Source organism: Elephas maximus, chromosome 3, assembly GCF_024166365.1.
Source record: "Elephas maximus indicus isolate mEleMax1 chromosome 3, mEleMax1 primary haplotype, whole genome shotgun sequence".
Taxonomy (NCBI): Eukaryota; Metazoa; Chordata; class Mammalia; order Proboscidea; family Elephantidae; genus Elephas; species Elephas maximus.
In genome coordinates, this window is record NC_064821.1 from 42,210,712 (window position 1) to 42,226,927 (window position 16,216).

Sequence of the window (16,216 nt, forward strand, 5' to 3'; positions counted from 1 at the left end):
ATTCCGACTCATAGCAAACCCCTGTGTGTCAGAATAGAACTAACTGCTCCATAGGGTTTTCTTGGCTGCAATTTTTATGGAAGTAGATCACCAGGCATTTCTTCCACAGTGCCACTGGGTGGGTTCAAACCACTAGCCTGCAGGTTAGTAGTTACGTTCAAACTGTGCCACCTAGGAACCTCCTTTAAAACTTAACGCCTTACAAAACCTCTCTCCATCTTTTGTCCTATCCCTTCTCCACCTGGAATGTCTGAAATGAGCCTAAGTCGGCCACAGCCAGTGCTGGGGATCCGTTTGGAAGGTCAAGGGGATTTGTGGCCTCAGCAGGAAGCGGCGTGGTCATTCAGCACACCCAGCTCCTCATCCCCCGACCAACCCTGATGATCTCAAGACAAAATTTAAAACAGTGTTATTCCATTGGGTGGTTTTTCCTGGTATTTTGAATAACTGGCCTTTCAACAAGGTTCCTGGCTGCCACAAATGGTTTGCACTCGACCAGCCTAAAGGTTGGTGGTTCAAACCCACCCAGTAGCACTGCAAAAGAAAGACCTGGTGATCTGCTTCCATGAAGATTACAACCCAGAGAACTCTCTGGAATAATTCCTCTGCCACACATGGCGTCTCCATGAGTCTGAATCGACTCTACAGCTGAAGGCTTGTTTAGTTTTTTTTGGCATTGCAACAGAAGGGTCCTCTCTCAATTATGCATACAGAAGCCTTTGCACGGGCATCACTGGGGAACCCAAAAATGTAAACATTCAAATGCTGACTTCAAACAACCCATTGGCTTCGGCGAGGGAGGCTGGAAAAGAGAAGAGGCAGGCGGGGGCACCAGGCAGGCTGGAAGCACAGAGCCCGTCCTCAGGAGAAGACAAAGCAAAGAGGCGCCTGATCGCATACTAAGCAATACACCAAGGAATGCAAAAGGAAGCTACAAAGTGGCACCCTGGAGGGCAAGGTGCTCCCAGGACGGGGAGGGCCAGGCAAGGCTACTCCCAGAAGGCTAGAAAGGCTGCTCTTTGAACGTTGTTTTCCAAGGAAACCTGGGGAAGACAGGTCTAGGGTTACCCAGCTTCCGGGAGATTCCTTCCCAGGACCAAGAGAGGCTGGGCCCCACTCACCCCTCTCCATCTGTGGTTTCCAGGGCAACCCTCGAAACCAAGAATGGGTCGCCTAGAAAGGGTCAGACAGGCCTCACCCACTCTGGATTTCCAGGGTCACCTGGCAGTTGCCTCCGGGAGAAGGTCACAGGCCCTCCACTTTGGTGCCCATGGGAGTGGCAGGCAGACAGCCTTATGAGCACCACCTGCCAGGCTCTCATGCCCCCAGGCCTCCATCATACTTGGGCTCATACCTCTCTGGAGCTTGCCAGGGGCTCCTGGGGTACAGGGGTTAGGTCTTGGCACCTCTGTACGATCACACCTGGCAGAGAGGTGGCCCAGGAGCTCAGTGAAGCCAGCAAACTGCAAGTTCACACAAAGCACTGGCTGAGTCCAGCCTGTGTGCTAGGAGGAAGGAGGCCACACACTGGCAGGAGACACAGTTCCTGGGTTGTGCAGACTGTTAACACACTTGGCTATTAACCAAAAGGTTGATGGTTCTAGTCCACCCAGAGGCACTTCAGAAGACGGGCATGGCGATCTACTTCTGAAAAACCATCCATTAAAACCCTATGGAGGGACCAGCCAATAGCCTGCGGACAACATGCCCAGGTTTTATTGTGACAACGGCAATGCATACCTCAGCCATGACTCGCCATCTACGAGAAACACACCCTGTAGTGGTAGGAAACACAAAGAGAACATGAAATGGATGGCCCAGTAGGCTCAGAGCCTGACTGACAAGGAAAGATACTGCCTACTCCATTCTCTGCTCCTCTTCCAGCAGAGGCCATGATCCCGGCTCCCCCCAGTCTCCCCGGTCCTTCTCACCCTGATATGATGCTAGTACCCCATATGGGGGACCCTCCCATGATGCTAACAATGGGCCTTCCTCCTCCTGGGATGATGCCAGTGGGACTGGCTCCTGGAGTGAGCCCACCAGGGGCGGTCACATGCCCGTGATGCCTGGGTCCCAGTGATGAGGCCTCCCGCCTATTCCATGATGGTGCCTACTTGGCCAGGAATGACTCAACCAGACAGATAAGGACAGCAGGCAGCCTCTTCGTATCCATTTTATAGTACTTGTACTACTTCACCAGGAGATCATGGTGCTGTGACGCTGGGTGTTTCCTGACAACATGACAAGAAAGGCCTGTTCCTCCTTTCTATCAAAGAGAGAAGAGTTTTAGAGGAGAGTTTTGTCTGGTGCCGTCGAGTTGGTTCCAACTCATAGCAACACTTAGTACAACAGAATTAAACACGGCCCGGTCCTGGGCATTCTCACCATCATTGTTATGCTTAAGTCCATCATTGCAGCCTCTGTGTCAATCCATCTGGTTGAGGGTCTCCCTATTTTTTGCTGACCCTCTGCTTTACCAAGCATGATGTCCTTTTCCAGAGACTCATGCCTCCTGACAACATGGCCAATGTATGTTAGACGTAGTCTTGCCATCCTTGCTTCTAAGAAGCATTCTGGCTGTACTCCTTCCAAGACAGATTTTGTTCTTCTGGCAGTCCATGGTATATTCGATATTCTTCACCAGCACCATAATTCAAAGGTGTCAATTCTTCTTTGGTATTCCTTATTCATTGTCAGCTTTCATACGCATATGAGGTGATAGAAAACACCACAGCTTGGGTCAGGCGCACATTAGTCCTTAAAGTGACATCTTTGATTTTCAACACTGTTGAAGAGGTCTTTTGCAGCAGATTTGCCCAATGCAATACTTCGTTTGATTTCTTGACTGCTGCTTCCATGGGCATTGATTGTGGATCCAAGTAAAATGAAATCCTTGACAACTTCAATCTTTTCTCTGTTTATCATGATGTTGCTCATTGGTCCAGTTGTAAGAAGGTAGTAGGACAAAAAAGAGCAATTGTTGTTGTATCGGGACATGTCAATATAAAATTGTCAGTGCTTTTAGTTTAAAAAAAGAAAGAAAGAAAAGCCTATGGATCCCGGATGCCCTCAGGAACTGCAGCCCACCACTCTCTGGGGCCTGAGCAAAACCAAACGGCTAGGGACCACTTCCCAAGCCACGCCTGCCCTCCCAGCACATAGGCCACATTCCACCAGCCCTCACCTCCCAGGTCTTTCCATTTTCACCAAAAGGCCCCTTTAACCGCCCGGCACTCGGACCAGGACCCCGGAGCCACCTGACACTTCTTCTTGCTCATGCCATGAGGAGTCCATTGGCATGGAGCTGCCCCTGCCCTCCTCCATATCCAGGACCTGGCTTCCTCTGCCATGGCCACTGCTCAAACATCACCATGGCAACCAGCCCAGACCCAGAGTGAGCCACAGTGAGCCACAGCCTTCTCCCTAGCCGTGGCCTCCAGCTGGCAAAGAGAGCTTCCTAAATCCCACATCAGAGCCGCCTCACCCCACCTACCACTGCCAGTGACCACAGCCAGACTGAGCCCCATGGGAGACACTGGGCCACAGACCCAACTGAAGCCCACCCCTTGATGAGCCTACTAGACGCTGGTGGCCAGACCTTTGCCCACACAGTGTTCCCCCGTCCACGTTGGCTGCCGTGTTCCCTGCTCCAACCTGGACATGCCCCCACTTGGACCTGCCTCTACATCTTCACACAGCTGCAGGCCCCTCACCCTGCCAATTAATGTAGCCCTCCCCCTTCATCATTCTCTCTCCCTCACCCTGACCTGTTTCTTCACAACAGGTGTCACCACCTGGAATTATTTATCATCACTTCCTGATACCTCCTCTGCCAGAATGCAAGGCCCCAGGGGGCAGGGCTCTCTGACTGGTTATCAGCTGACCCCAAGGCCCACACACAGAGGGGTTCAGGGATGGATAGATGGATGGGAGTGGGTGGATAGATGGATGGATGAGGAAATGGGTGGGTGGGTGGATGGACGGACGGACCCAGGCTCCCACCCCCCACTCTCACCCTGGGACCCCCTGCCTGGGTCTTTCCTTTCTCTCAGTTGCGCCCCACCTCTCCATAACTCATACCCCTCAGCCTTGGTAGTGGGCATTCCTGGTACCATCCCACAGGTTTTCAGGAGTGGACAAGAAAATGCACAGACCAAACCCACAACTCCCACTCTGCCTCTCAGGTTCATGCACACGTTTCCTTTCTCAGCCTGAGCTTCAATCCAAGGTATCTCAGTGAATACAGACTGTGCGTCTGGGGCCCTGGCAGCCTTCTAAGGGGCTCTCATGTCCCTAGCAACTTCGTGTACCTGCCTTGGCTGGCCATCTCCACCAGGAGGCGCCAAAGCCACACCTCTCCCAGCCCCTCCCCACAGCCCAGAGACTGCTCTGGATGGCAAGGAGACTGGCCCTGCCTGGCACCATCGCTGGCCCCGGCCCTCGGGGCCCTGCATCTGGGCTGTGGGTCTGAGCCGGCCTCCCAGACCTCCCTCCTACCCACCACTCACACCCAGGGCAACGCCAGGGCCATCCCAAGGAGCTTAGCACCAGCCAGGAGTTGAGGGCACTGTTGGCTTGGGTAGGGGGATGAGAGGATCTAGCCACACAGTGTGGGACGAAGCTGCGAGATTCAGAGCACAGGACCCAGACTCCCGACCTGCCACTTGGCCAGGCCTAAGCCACGTGCTGGGGTCCCAGCTGCAGGCCCCACTCGGCCCACCCCAATGGGTCCCAGGGAAGAACCTGGCTGGGGGTCATCAGGTCGGCCTGCAAGCTAGGCCCTGAACCCCCATGTCACACATGTATTCAGTCATTCATTCAGTCAGTTGGTGCATGCCCTCCAGGGCACACAGCCAGACGTCCTGGGGCAAACCAGCCCCTCTGTCCAGTCCTCACTTTGAAGCCTGTGAGAGGAGGGGCTGGAACCTGAGGGCCTTGTGAGCCAGTGCCTCTGCTCATGGGTGGCCCAAGTGGCTGGTGCTGCTTCCCTTCCCTGGGGCCTGAGTCTCCCAGTGCAGCGTCCTCCCTGGGACAAGCCCCAGCCTGCAGCACCTGGGAGAAACCAAACCCTACCACATCCTGGGAAAGTGCCCTGCTCTGGGCAGCAGAGCCTGCTGGGCACCATCCAAGGCTCAGTGCCCAGTGCTCTCTTCCTGGAGCCCAGCCTTAGGAAGGAGGAGGTTAGCATGAACACTCTCCTGGCAGTTGGGAGTCCCTGCTGCTCCTGACCACACCCCTGCCCAGGCCCGACCATCCACACAGGGCCCGCACCCCCTCTCCCCAGCACCAGGGAGCTTCCAGGTCCTCCAGCAGTCTTGGGCATCCCCCTCCAGGGGGCTAGGACTCTGCACAGCCTGGAGCAGGACCCAGAGGCCACCCAGCTGGACATAGGCATCCAGGAAAGAGCCTCAGCCTCTCCCGGTATGAAAGGCCAAAAAGAAATGCCTCTCGACAGTCAGGACTTCCTGACCCTCCCAGGACACCCCCAAGGGTGGTGACGCCCAGCCCAGCACCCAGCCACAGTGATGGAAGGAACCAGCCAGGACCTGACCTTGTGTCCACTCACCCCACCCTCAAGCATCAGAGACCTCACAGCCCATCCAGGTGTTGGGCAGCTGTGGCCCAGCCCCCAGTCCTGGGATCCAGCCAGAGCCAGCCTGAACTGAGGACAGCATGCTGGGTAGGGCAAGTTCAGCTGGAGAAGGATGACTGGACAGGCCAGCCTCAGGACGGGCACCAGGACTCTAACATGACCATGGTCCTCCAGGGTAAGCATGGTGGACACCTGCAGCCCTCAGCTAGTCAGGGCTGTGGGAAAAGGAGCCAGGGTTCCGATGCCGAGTCTGCCCCCCACATGCACTCTCAGCAACCCAGAGCAGGAGAGGGGCCCAGGAGAGGGGCCTCAGGGGCGTCTGTGCCCAGCCTTGCCAACTCAACTTCCAGCTGGACAGAACCAAGCCCCCAGGCACGAGGTCCAGAGTGTCCCAATAGAGCAGCTCTGCCTAGGGGACACTGCTGGCCTCAGGGGCACTGACCCCATCCCTGCAGCCCAGCTAGCACCAGGCAGACTGTGTGCACAAAGTGTGCCTTCCAGATGGCCAGGGCGCTGTGAGAACGTGGGTGACAGCGTCCTCTTATGTCATGACATGATTACCCCAGCTTTGCTGGAAGGAGTCAATGAGCAGGTTTATCATCCAGCAAGTTTACTGCCAAGCTTCACCCTTCCTGTCCCTGAGTAAAAAGATCGCTGCCTCCTGTGCTCGTCTCCAGGGCCATGTAACAGATTATTACAAGCCAGGAGGCTTAACAGCCGAAATTCATTCTCACACAGTGCTGGTGGCCAGAAGTCCAAAATCAAGGTGCCGGCAGGGCTATGCTCTCTCTGAAGGATCTAGCGACAATCCTTCCTTGCCTCTTCCAGCTTCTGGTGTTGCTGGCAATCCTGGGCATTCCTTGGCTTGTAGACGCATCGCCCCAACCTCTGCCTCCATCGTCACGTGGCAGCTCCCCTCTGTGCATGTCTGCCTGTGTCGCTCTCTTCTTATAAGGACACCCACCATCCACCCTAAAGATCTCATCTTAACCTGATCACATCTGCAAAGACCCTATTTTCAAATAAGGTACATGTCCCACTCCGAGGTCCTGGGGGTCAGGCACAGAGTGCTTGGTGGTGCAGGAACTTCAGAAGTGCTCAGCTAAGTCAGGCAATCCAGGACAGCTCTGCCTGGGGCTCCATGGGGCCCATATGTGCAATGTATACTGTGGTGTCTCAAGGAGAGTACAGGGCACCCCATGGGCAGGGGGGAGCACGTCTGCCATGGAGAGCATGAACCGTGCGTGATGCCTGGGCTCTGTCCTGCTCTTAACTGTTTCGGTCATCCCATCCGAGAAATCCGGCAGCAACCCAGCACACAGCTGGACAGAGAACTCCACCTGGGGCTGGTGTGGGATCCACCTCCTCCCCCAAGACCTCAAACCAGGGGTCGGCCATCTGAGAACATCACTGTGAGTGCTACTCCCCAGATGCACCGTGCCTGATCCCCCCGCCACAGCACGGGGAGCACCCGACCAGGCCTGGCTCCCGGCGGAGCAGATTTTGGCACACAAAACTGATCTGGGCAGACAGCCTTGTCCGTCCATCCATCCACAGCCAGAAGACCTGCTTACAAGGCTGTCAGCACCAGGGCCACCACCTCCTTCACCTACCAAAGCTGCCCATTATCAGTTGCCCAGCTCCAGTGGTGCTGCCCGGCCCCCTCTCCAGGTGCAGAGTTGGCCCACTCCGGAATGCCTGAGCTGCCAAGTCCCAGGGCAGAGCTGGGCAGGCCTCCAGCTCCCTTGCTCACAAGTGCCTCGTTAATCACCCTGTTGGCCGGGGATGCGGGTGCACGGCCCAGGAATCCTGAAAAGGGGCTGTCAGCACATTTCCTGGAACCTGCCCCTGACAGCGCCTGCTCTGGACGGCCATCGCTCAAGGTGCCTGTAAGCAGTGGGAAAGGTGAGCATCCATGCCCATCGGAGACCCTGCCCACCATAGTGACCTCTGTGACTGGGGACAAGGAAGGCCAACAGCTTCTTGCTGGAAGAGATCCTGCAGGGTCAGGAGGCCCTCAGCCTCTGAGCCGGGCCATAACAGGCTGCAGCCTGGCTCGCTCCTTGTCCAAGGTGATGCCAAAAGAGCCCAAAGCACACCACCTCACCTGAGCCGCCACACTAAGCCTGCGGCCCTCCAGTCAAGCCAAGTCATGGGGACTGGGGAGACGGCAGCAGCACAAGGAGCCAGCCACCCGGCATCTGGGGCACCTTTCTGGCCACCTCGTGGATGGCACAGGAACCCCAGGAGACCCCAGGCTGGCCAAGACACCCAGAGTGGTTGGACTGTGGCTTAAAGGAGACCAGCAGCCCAGATCAGAATGCAACAGGGCCTCCCCTCCCAACCTCTGAAACAACTCACCAACTGCTCGGGAGCCTCCCATCGGTGCCATCACAGCCATGCATTATCACCAGCAGGAGATGGGCGGGCAGGACCCCAGTGTCCCATCCCACCGAACACACCCTTCTCGAGGGGTCCTGCTGTTACACCCACTTTCCCAGGATACACAGGTGGGAGGTGGGTGGATGTGGAACCCGTACCCATCAGAGACCCTGAGCCCAGCAAGAGGGCCGAGTGTGAGGGTGGGAATGGCCCCAACCCCGAAGCAGGACTCTGGCCAGATGTTTCTCTCCTACTCTCTCCAGGCCCTGCTGAGGCCCTGGGACAACCAGTAGGGCCCCAGCCTGGCCCCCTCAGAGCTCGCCAACCCCACAGGGCCTTGGATCCCTGGTATGAGTAGGAACCGAGCCTCAGGGCAGTTTGAAGCCCCAGCCGTTCTGGCTATCAGAACAGTTGGAGGAGACCATCAGGAAAAAGCCCAGTGACCTCCAGACCTGGGCAGCCCCTAGGAGGCAGGGAGGCCCAGGCCTTCTCTGAAGATGGTGCTGTCCAGTGCCAGGCCCAGTCCTGCCTGGACAGCTATCCATGTCATGGGCACAGAGGCTCAAGACGCACACTCAACCAGCGCCCAGCCACGCAGCTTGGGGCAGGGGGATGAGCTCACAGGCTCCACACCCGAAGTTCCGCCTCTCAGTGTCCCCAGCTGAAACGATGTCACTGACAGAACCCTGAGTTAACAGACCACCCCCCACACCTGGGATCCACCACTTCGTACCTCCTGCTGTAATGATATCACTTCACTGACAGACTCCCAAGCTCACAAACCACCCTCCCTGCCCATGAGTCTGCCTGTCAGTGTCTCCTGTTAAATGAAGTGAATGACAGCCCCCCACACTTAGGGGTCTGGAGCCAGCCCCTATGAGAGGCCACACTGCCTCATTGTGCACGAGCCGGCCAGGAACATACAGGCATCCGCAGAGAAAGACAGAGCAGCCTTTGTGGGCGGCAGGGAGGAGGCAAGAAACGAACCTGGTAATTAAATGATTCACTGGGCAGACCCAAAGGCCCTCCCCAGAGCGAGCGGGGCTGACAGATGGCTGGAGACCCACAGAATGTCCCCCAGCTCTCTTCACGGGCTCTGCAAACCCACTGCCTATGAGGAAGCCAGAGGGAGTCCAGATCGAAGGTGCCCACCTTCATGGTCCAACCCTGTCCCCTGCAGGATGTGTCCCCTGAAGGTTTTGGGGGCCATCCCCCAAAAGAGGGGTTGGTGCAGCTGAAGTGGGCATCGGTAGAGAAGCTGAAGACCATGGCCATGTCCATCCAGGCAAGGTGGGAGACTGAGCAGAGCAGGGGGGGAGCAGGGCCAGCTCTGGAACCCCATGGGGAGAGGGGGTCACAGCTGCCTGGGTTGTTTGGGTTTTCTGATTACCCAGAATCCAGACAGAGCTTCCCATGGGGCTGGGAACTGGAGGACAGCCCCAAAGGAGGGAGGAGGCTAAGGAGCCAGCTCTGAACCTGGGGAAAGGTGACAGGTACACATCCCCCCCAGGCCTCATCCTGCCCCAGCCCACCCCCTGACAAAGGACCACATGGGCCTGGAGGACGGGATCCCCCCAGCAGCTCATGGGATCAGAACTAGCCAACACGCCTCTCCCCCAGATAGGCACCAACCGCGCCCTCTGTTTCCTGCGGGTGGGGGGAGGAAAGTCAAGGGGCCCCCCTCCCCTGTGCCATGCCCCTCCGCTGCCCCCAGGGCCCTCACTGCCTCGGGATGTGAGGCCTAAAACTGGCCTGGCAGGAGTTCACCTGGTCCCACCAACGTGCCCGGCCAGGTACCGGGCACACCTAGAGGAAGGCTGACCAGGCCAGCCATCACACTCCCCCATGCTTGGTAGCGGCCCAGCTCCTCCCAGATGGCTGCTGGGTTGGAGGGCAGGGTCTGCCTTCCCCTGCGCAGCCCCACGTCTCAGCCCTCAGTTCCCAATGACCAGGCATGAAGAGTGGAGGAGGCCTGGGGGCTGGTGGCAGCTCTGGGGGGACCCCCTTGGGAGAGGCGGGCCAGGCAGGCCACTGAGTCCTTTGGGTTTTCTGATTGCCCATAAATGAGGTAGAGCTCCCCATGGGGCTGGGAACTAGAGGGCAGCCCTGAAGGAGGGTGGAGGCCAAGGAGGCAGCTCCAAGACTGCCAGGTGCTCCCAGGAAGACCCTGATCCCAAGATCAGTGGCTGAACAACCTGGTGCTGACAGCCAGCACAGCCCGGTCAAGTTCCCCAAACTCCGATGCTCATGAGTGGCTGTGCCAGCACATGGGGACACCTCAGGCTCCTCCCAGGGGTCCTGAGACAGTAGGGTCAGGTCCTGGGTCTGCTGTTTTATCAGGATTCCTGAGATCTTTCCTTGGACCTGCCCCCCACAGCACATGAAAGTCCACACCCACCTAAAATATGTGAAGCAAATGTTGACAGGACTATAGGGAGGAACGGACAGTTCTGCAGTAACAGCCCACCACCCGTGTGTCAGTTTGCTCCACTGTGGGGGCTTGCGTGTTGCTGCAATGCTGGAAGCTCTGCCACCGGTATTCCAAATACCTGCAGGGTCACCCATGATGGACAGGTTTCAGCAGAGCTGCCAGACTAAGACTGACTGGAAAGAAAGGCCTGGTGATCTACTTCGGAAAATCAGCCAATGAAAATCCAATGGACCACAACAGAATACTGTCTGATATAAGGCTGGAAGATGAGCAGCCCAAGTTGGAAAACCAAAAACCAAACCTGTTGCCATCAAGTCGATTCAGACCCACAGTGACCCTATAGGACAGAGTAGAACTGCCTCATAGATTTTCCAAGGAGTACCTGGTGGATATGAACTGCCAACCTTTTGGTTAGCAGCCATAGCACTTATCCACTACGCCACCAGGGCTTCCCCTAAGTTGGAAGGCACTCAAAATAAATAGTAGCCACAACAATGGACTCAAGCATATCAACTGTTGTGAACATGGCGCAGGACCGGGGAAAGTTTTGTTGTTATAGATAAGGTCGCCATGCATTGGGGCTGACTCGACAGCAACAACACATACAACAACAACACAGTAATAGTTGGACACTTCAATACACCACTTTCAATAATGGATAAAACATCTACACAGAAGGTAAACAAGCAAACAGAAGACTTGAACAACACTATGAACCCACTAGACCCAACAGTCACATATAGAACACTCAACGACAGCAAAATAAACATTCTTCTCCAGTGCAATGGGTCATTCTCCAGGACAGAACATAAGCCGGGTCACAAAACAAGTCTAAATAAATTTTAAAAGGTTAAAATCCTACAAAGTATCTTCTCTGACCACAAAGGAATAAAACTAGAAATCAACAGGAGAAGGAAAACCGAAAAATTCACAAATACGTGGAAGCTAAACAATACCCTATTTTAGTTTTTAAATGTTATTTATTTTGTTGTTTTTGTTGAGAATACACACAGTACAACATACACCAATTCAACCATTTCTACATTTACAATTCAGTGACACTGATCACATTCTTGGAGTTGTGCAACCATTCTCACCCTCCTTTTCTGAATTGTTCCTCCCCAATTCACGTAAACTCACTGCTCCCTAAGGATCCTATCAAATCTTTCCGGTTGCTGTTGTTAATTTCATCCCATAAAGATAGATCTCGAAAGAGCACAATGCTCAAAGCAGACATTCTTTAATATTTAAGCTAACCTATTGTTTCGTTTTGGAAACCCTGGCGGTGTAGGGGTTAAGTGCTACAGCTGCTAACCAAAGGGTCAACAGTTCGAATCCGCCAAGCGCTTCTTGGAAACTATGGGGCAGTTCTACTGTGTCCTGTAGGGTCACTATGAGTTGGAATCGACTCGACAGCACTGGGTTTGGGTTTGGTTTGGTTTTTTATTGTTTGGTTTTAAGAAAACTTCAGGGGATATTTTCAGTTTAAGGTTTAAAGCTTATCTCAGGGCAAGAGTTTCAGGGGTTCACCCAGCCTCCATGGCTCCAGAAAGTCTGGAGTCCATGCGAATTTGAAATTCTGTTCCATATTTTTCCCTTTTTCATCAGGATTATTCTATAGAACCTTTGCTCAAAATGTTCAGTAATGATAAGCAGGCACCATCCAGTTCTTCTGGTCTCATGGCAAAGGAGACAGGTGTTCATGAGTCAATTAGCCACACATTCCATTCCTTCCTCCTGTCTCTCCTTCCTGTCGCTTCAGGTAAACAACACACTGTTAAACAACCAATGAGTCAAAGAAGAAATCTCAAGGGAGTTGAGAAAACACTTTGAGACAAATGAAAACAAAAATACAAATACCAAAACGCGTGGGATGCAGTGAAGGCCGTGCTCAGAGGGAAATTTACAGCTGTAAACATCTACATTAAAGAAAGAAGAAAGCTCTTACATCAATAACCTAACTCTACAGCTTAAGAACTAGAAAAAGAAGAGCAAACTAAGCCCAAAGCTGCCAGACAGAGAGAAATAACAAAGATCAGAGCAGAGATACATGAAATGGAGGATAGAAAAATGAAACAAAGGATGCAAAATGGCGCAGCCACTGGCTGTGAAAACAGTTGGCAGTTCCTTAAGAAATTAAACACAGAATTACCATACAACCCGGCAATTCCACTCCTAGGTATGTATCCAAGAAACCTGAAAGCAGGGATTCAAACAGATCCATGTACACCCATGTTCACTGCAGCACTATTCACAATAGCCAAAGGGTGGAACAACCCAAGGGTCCATCATTCGATGGATGGATAAACACAGTGTGCGGTATACATACAGTGGAGTATCACCCAGCGGTAAAGAGCAATTAGGTTCTGATACATGCTATGACATGGATGAACCTTGGGAAAATATTATGCTGAATGAAATCAGTCAGGCACAAAAGGGCAAATGCTGTAGGCTTCCCTTCATACAAATATCTAGAACAGGCAAATGCACAGAGACCAAAGATAATTAGTGGTTACCAGGGGCTGGGTGCAGGGGGCAGCCAATGGGGTAGGGATTTACTGCTGAAGGGGCACTGAGTTTCTGTTTGGGTGATGGAAAAATTTTAGAGATAAACAGGGGTGATGGTTACACAACGGTGCAAATATAATTAATGCCACTGAATTGTACACTTAAAAATCATTAAAATGGCAAATTTTATGTTATATTTATTTGACCACAATAAAATAAAATTTAAATTTAAATGTCTATACCTATCTATAGAGCCGCAGTGGGGAAGTAGGGAAGGTGGGTCCCAGGACTATTCACCATGTCCCTCTCTGGGCACCTAGCATAGCTCCTCTGGGTGTCCCTGATCTCAGGGTCCGCCCCTTAGCAAAGACAGGGGCAATAAAATATCAAAGCCAAGGCCACTCTGCCCAGAAGGCTGGAGAGCAAGCATCCCAGGTGTGCAAGGTCCTCCCAGGTGTGCTGGATCCTCCCCAGGTGTGTTGAATCCTCCTTAGGTGTTTTGACTCATCCCAGGAGGTTCTGAGTCCTCCCCGGGCATGTGGGATCCTCTCCAGGTGTGCTGAGTCCTCCCCAGGCACCTGACTCCTCTCTGGGTGTACGGGGTCCTCCCTGGATGTGATGGGTCTTCTCCAGGTGTGTTGAGTCCTCCCCGGTTCTTCTGACTCCCCCCTGGGTATGTAGGATCCTCCCTAGGCATGCAGGGTCCTCCCCAGGCATGCAGGTTCTCCATAGGTGTGGTGAGTCCTCCCCAGCCATTCTGATTCCTCCCCACATATGCAGGATCTTCCCTAGACAAGCGGAGTCCTCCATGGGGGTAGTGGGTCTTCCCCTACACCAGACATACAGAGCTTCGACCCCACACCTCTGTCCCAGGCAGACCACATTGGACGAACCTTCTGCTCGGCCAAGCCCAGAGCCGAGAGAAGGGAACAGTGTGGGGAGCCTGGAAACACAGCCACGATCAAGGTCAGAGGAGAGGTCAGGGCAGGTTAGCCCAAGGCCACATCCACAAGGACAGGAGCTGAGATGCCTGAGCCTGGCGCCATCTCAGCTGCAGGCCTCAGAACAGGGCCCCACAGCGGTGGCAGAACGACAAAGTTGCTCAGACCCGCCCCTGGCCAGCCCAGCCCAGCTGCAGCAGCCTGCCAGAGCGAGGCCCACAGACCTAGCAGCCTGTGCCCAGAGGAACATTCCCGCGCCCCCCTCCCCAGTCCTTCCAGGAACCTCTCCAGTGGGAGGGCAGGGCTGAGGGCCAGAGTCCAAGACCACCAGCAACAGCACCAGGCCCTCCAGGCCACAGGCATCTGGGCCAGGGGCAAGGGGTCAGGCTCCTACTGCAGGACAGTGCACAGCATTGAAGGGCAGCTGGGGGAAGGGTTCCTCTCCATCCACCAATTATCCCAGTTTAGAAACAGTCGCCCTTGAGCCAAGGCTGGGGGCTAAAGCTGCTGAGGCCCACCCATGTCCCTCCATGAAAGCCAGGCCTGCACATCCTCGGGAGGTCTGCTTCCCAGCACAGCCGCGGGGCACCCACCAGCTCGTTCCCAAGGGCCCCACCCGCCAGCTTCCTGCTTGGGTGGGGGCACTGTGCCCCATTGCAGGGAAGGCCTGAGTGTGGAGGCTCAGCAGGACACCAATGTCCTGCAGGCCAGCCCTGGGCACCCTCCTGGCTCAGTCCCGGCTCAGAGAGGGAGCCAGGGCCCTCAGGGGCCCACCTGGACCTTCTCCTCTAGTCCCCACTCAGCTCCACTACTGTCTCCCAGACCTTCCTTGGCCCACAGGCCCCCTCATGTCTGCCCTACCTCCTCCAGGAACCCCTCTCAACCACCTAGCCCTCTGCCAGCCAACACTGATTGGGTCTGGGGTTGAGAGTCCTGGCACTTTAGTGAAGTGCTTCTGAGACTCTTCCAACCTGCCCATTTTACAGATGAGGAAACTGAGGCCCAGAGGACAACCTGAGCCGAAGCTTCTTGGACCAAGAAGGTCCTTTAGAGATGACACAGGCCTCGGCTCTAGCTCTGCCCTTGTCCCAAGAGGATGGCTGAGGCAGACTTACAAGAAATGGCTCGTAGTCATTTTATATGATTTACAGTTAAAGAATATGTATATATATATATATGAAAACCCTGGTGGTGTAGTGGATAAGTGCTACAGCTGATAACCAAAAGACTGGCAGTTCGAATTTTCCAGGCGCTCCTTGGAAACTCTGTGGGGCAGCTCTACTCTGTCCTACAGGGTCGCTAGGAGTTGGAATCGACTCGACAGCAACAGATTTGGGTTTACAACCCACCCGTTGCTGTCCAGTTGACTCCAACTCATGGGTACCCACGTGTGTGTCAGAGTAGAATTCTGCTTCACAGAGTTTTCAATAGCTGATTTTTCAGATCACCAGGGCTTTCTTCCAAGGTGCCTCTGGGTGGACTCAAATCTCCAATCTTTCATTTAGCAGCTGAGCGCATTAACCGTTTCCACCACCCCGGGACATATATACATTAAGAGGCAGTATGTTCTTACGGAAGACCAGCTGAGGTGCTTCAACAAACCAAAGCAACGCTGGAAGTGCTCGCTCATCTGTGCCAAGAAATTCCGAAGACAGCTACCTGGACAACCGACTGGAAGAGATTCATATTCATGCCCATTCCAAAGAAAGGCAATCCAACGGAATGATGAAATTATTGAACAATATCATTAATATCACATGCAAGTAAAATTTTTCTAAAGATAATTCAACACTGGTTCCAGCGGTACCTTGACAAGGAACTACCAAAAATTCAAGCCAGATTCAGAAAAGGACATGGCTGGAAGCAGAGAATACCAGAACGATGTTTGCCTGCATTTTATTATCTATCTACACAAAGGCAATCAACTGTGTGGATCATAACAAATTATGGATAACATTGTGAAGAATGGGAATTCCAGACACTTAATAGTGCTCATGTGGGGAACCTGTATATAGACCAAGAAGCAGTCGTTCAAACAGAACAAGGGGCTACTACTGTGTGGTTTAAAGTCAGGAAAAGTGTGCACCAGGGCTGTATCCTTTCACCTTTCAGCATACTTATTCAATCTGTATGCGGAACAGATAATCTGAGAAGCTGAACCATATGAAGAAGAATGTGGCATCAGAATTGGAGGAAGACTCGTTAACAACCTTCGACATGCAGATGACACAACCTTGCTTGCTGAAGGTGAAGAGGACTTGAAGCACTTACTAATGAAGATCAGAGACCACAGCCTTCAGTATGGATTACACCTCAACATAAAGACAACAAAAATCCTCACAACTGGACCAATGAGCAACA

The 16,216-nt window shown here is 53.8% G+C and overlaps 1 protein-coding gene and 1 pseudogene across 7 annotated transcripts in view; one reads left to right on the plus strand and one right to left on the minus strand.

Moving 5' to 3' along the window:
• Positions 1–16,216, minus strand: part of MEGF6 (multiple EGF like domains 6) — a 136,340-nt gene that overhangs the window by 85,674 nt on the left and 34,450 nt on the right. The window lies entirely within an intron of this gene.
• LOC126072484 (U1 small nuclear ribonucleoprotein C-like) lies at positions 1,705–2,145 on the plus strand (annotated as a pseudogene).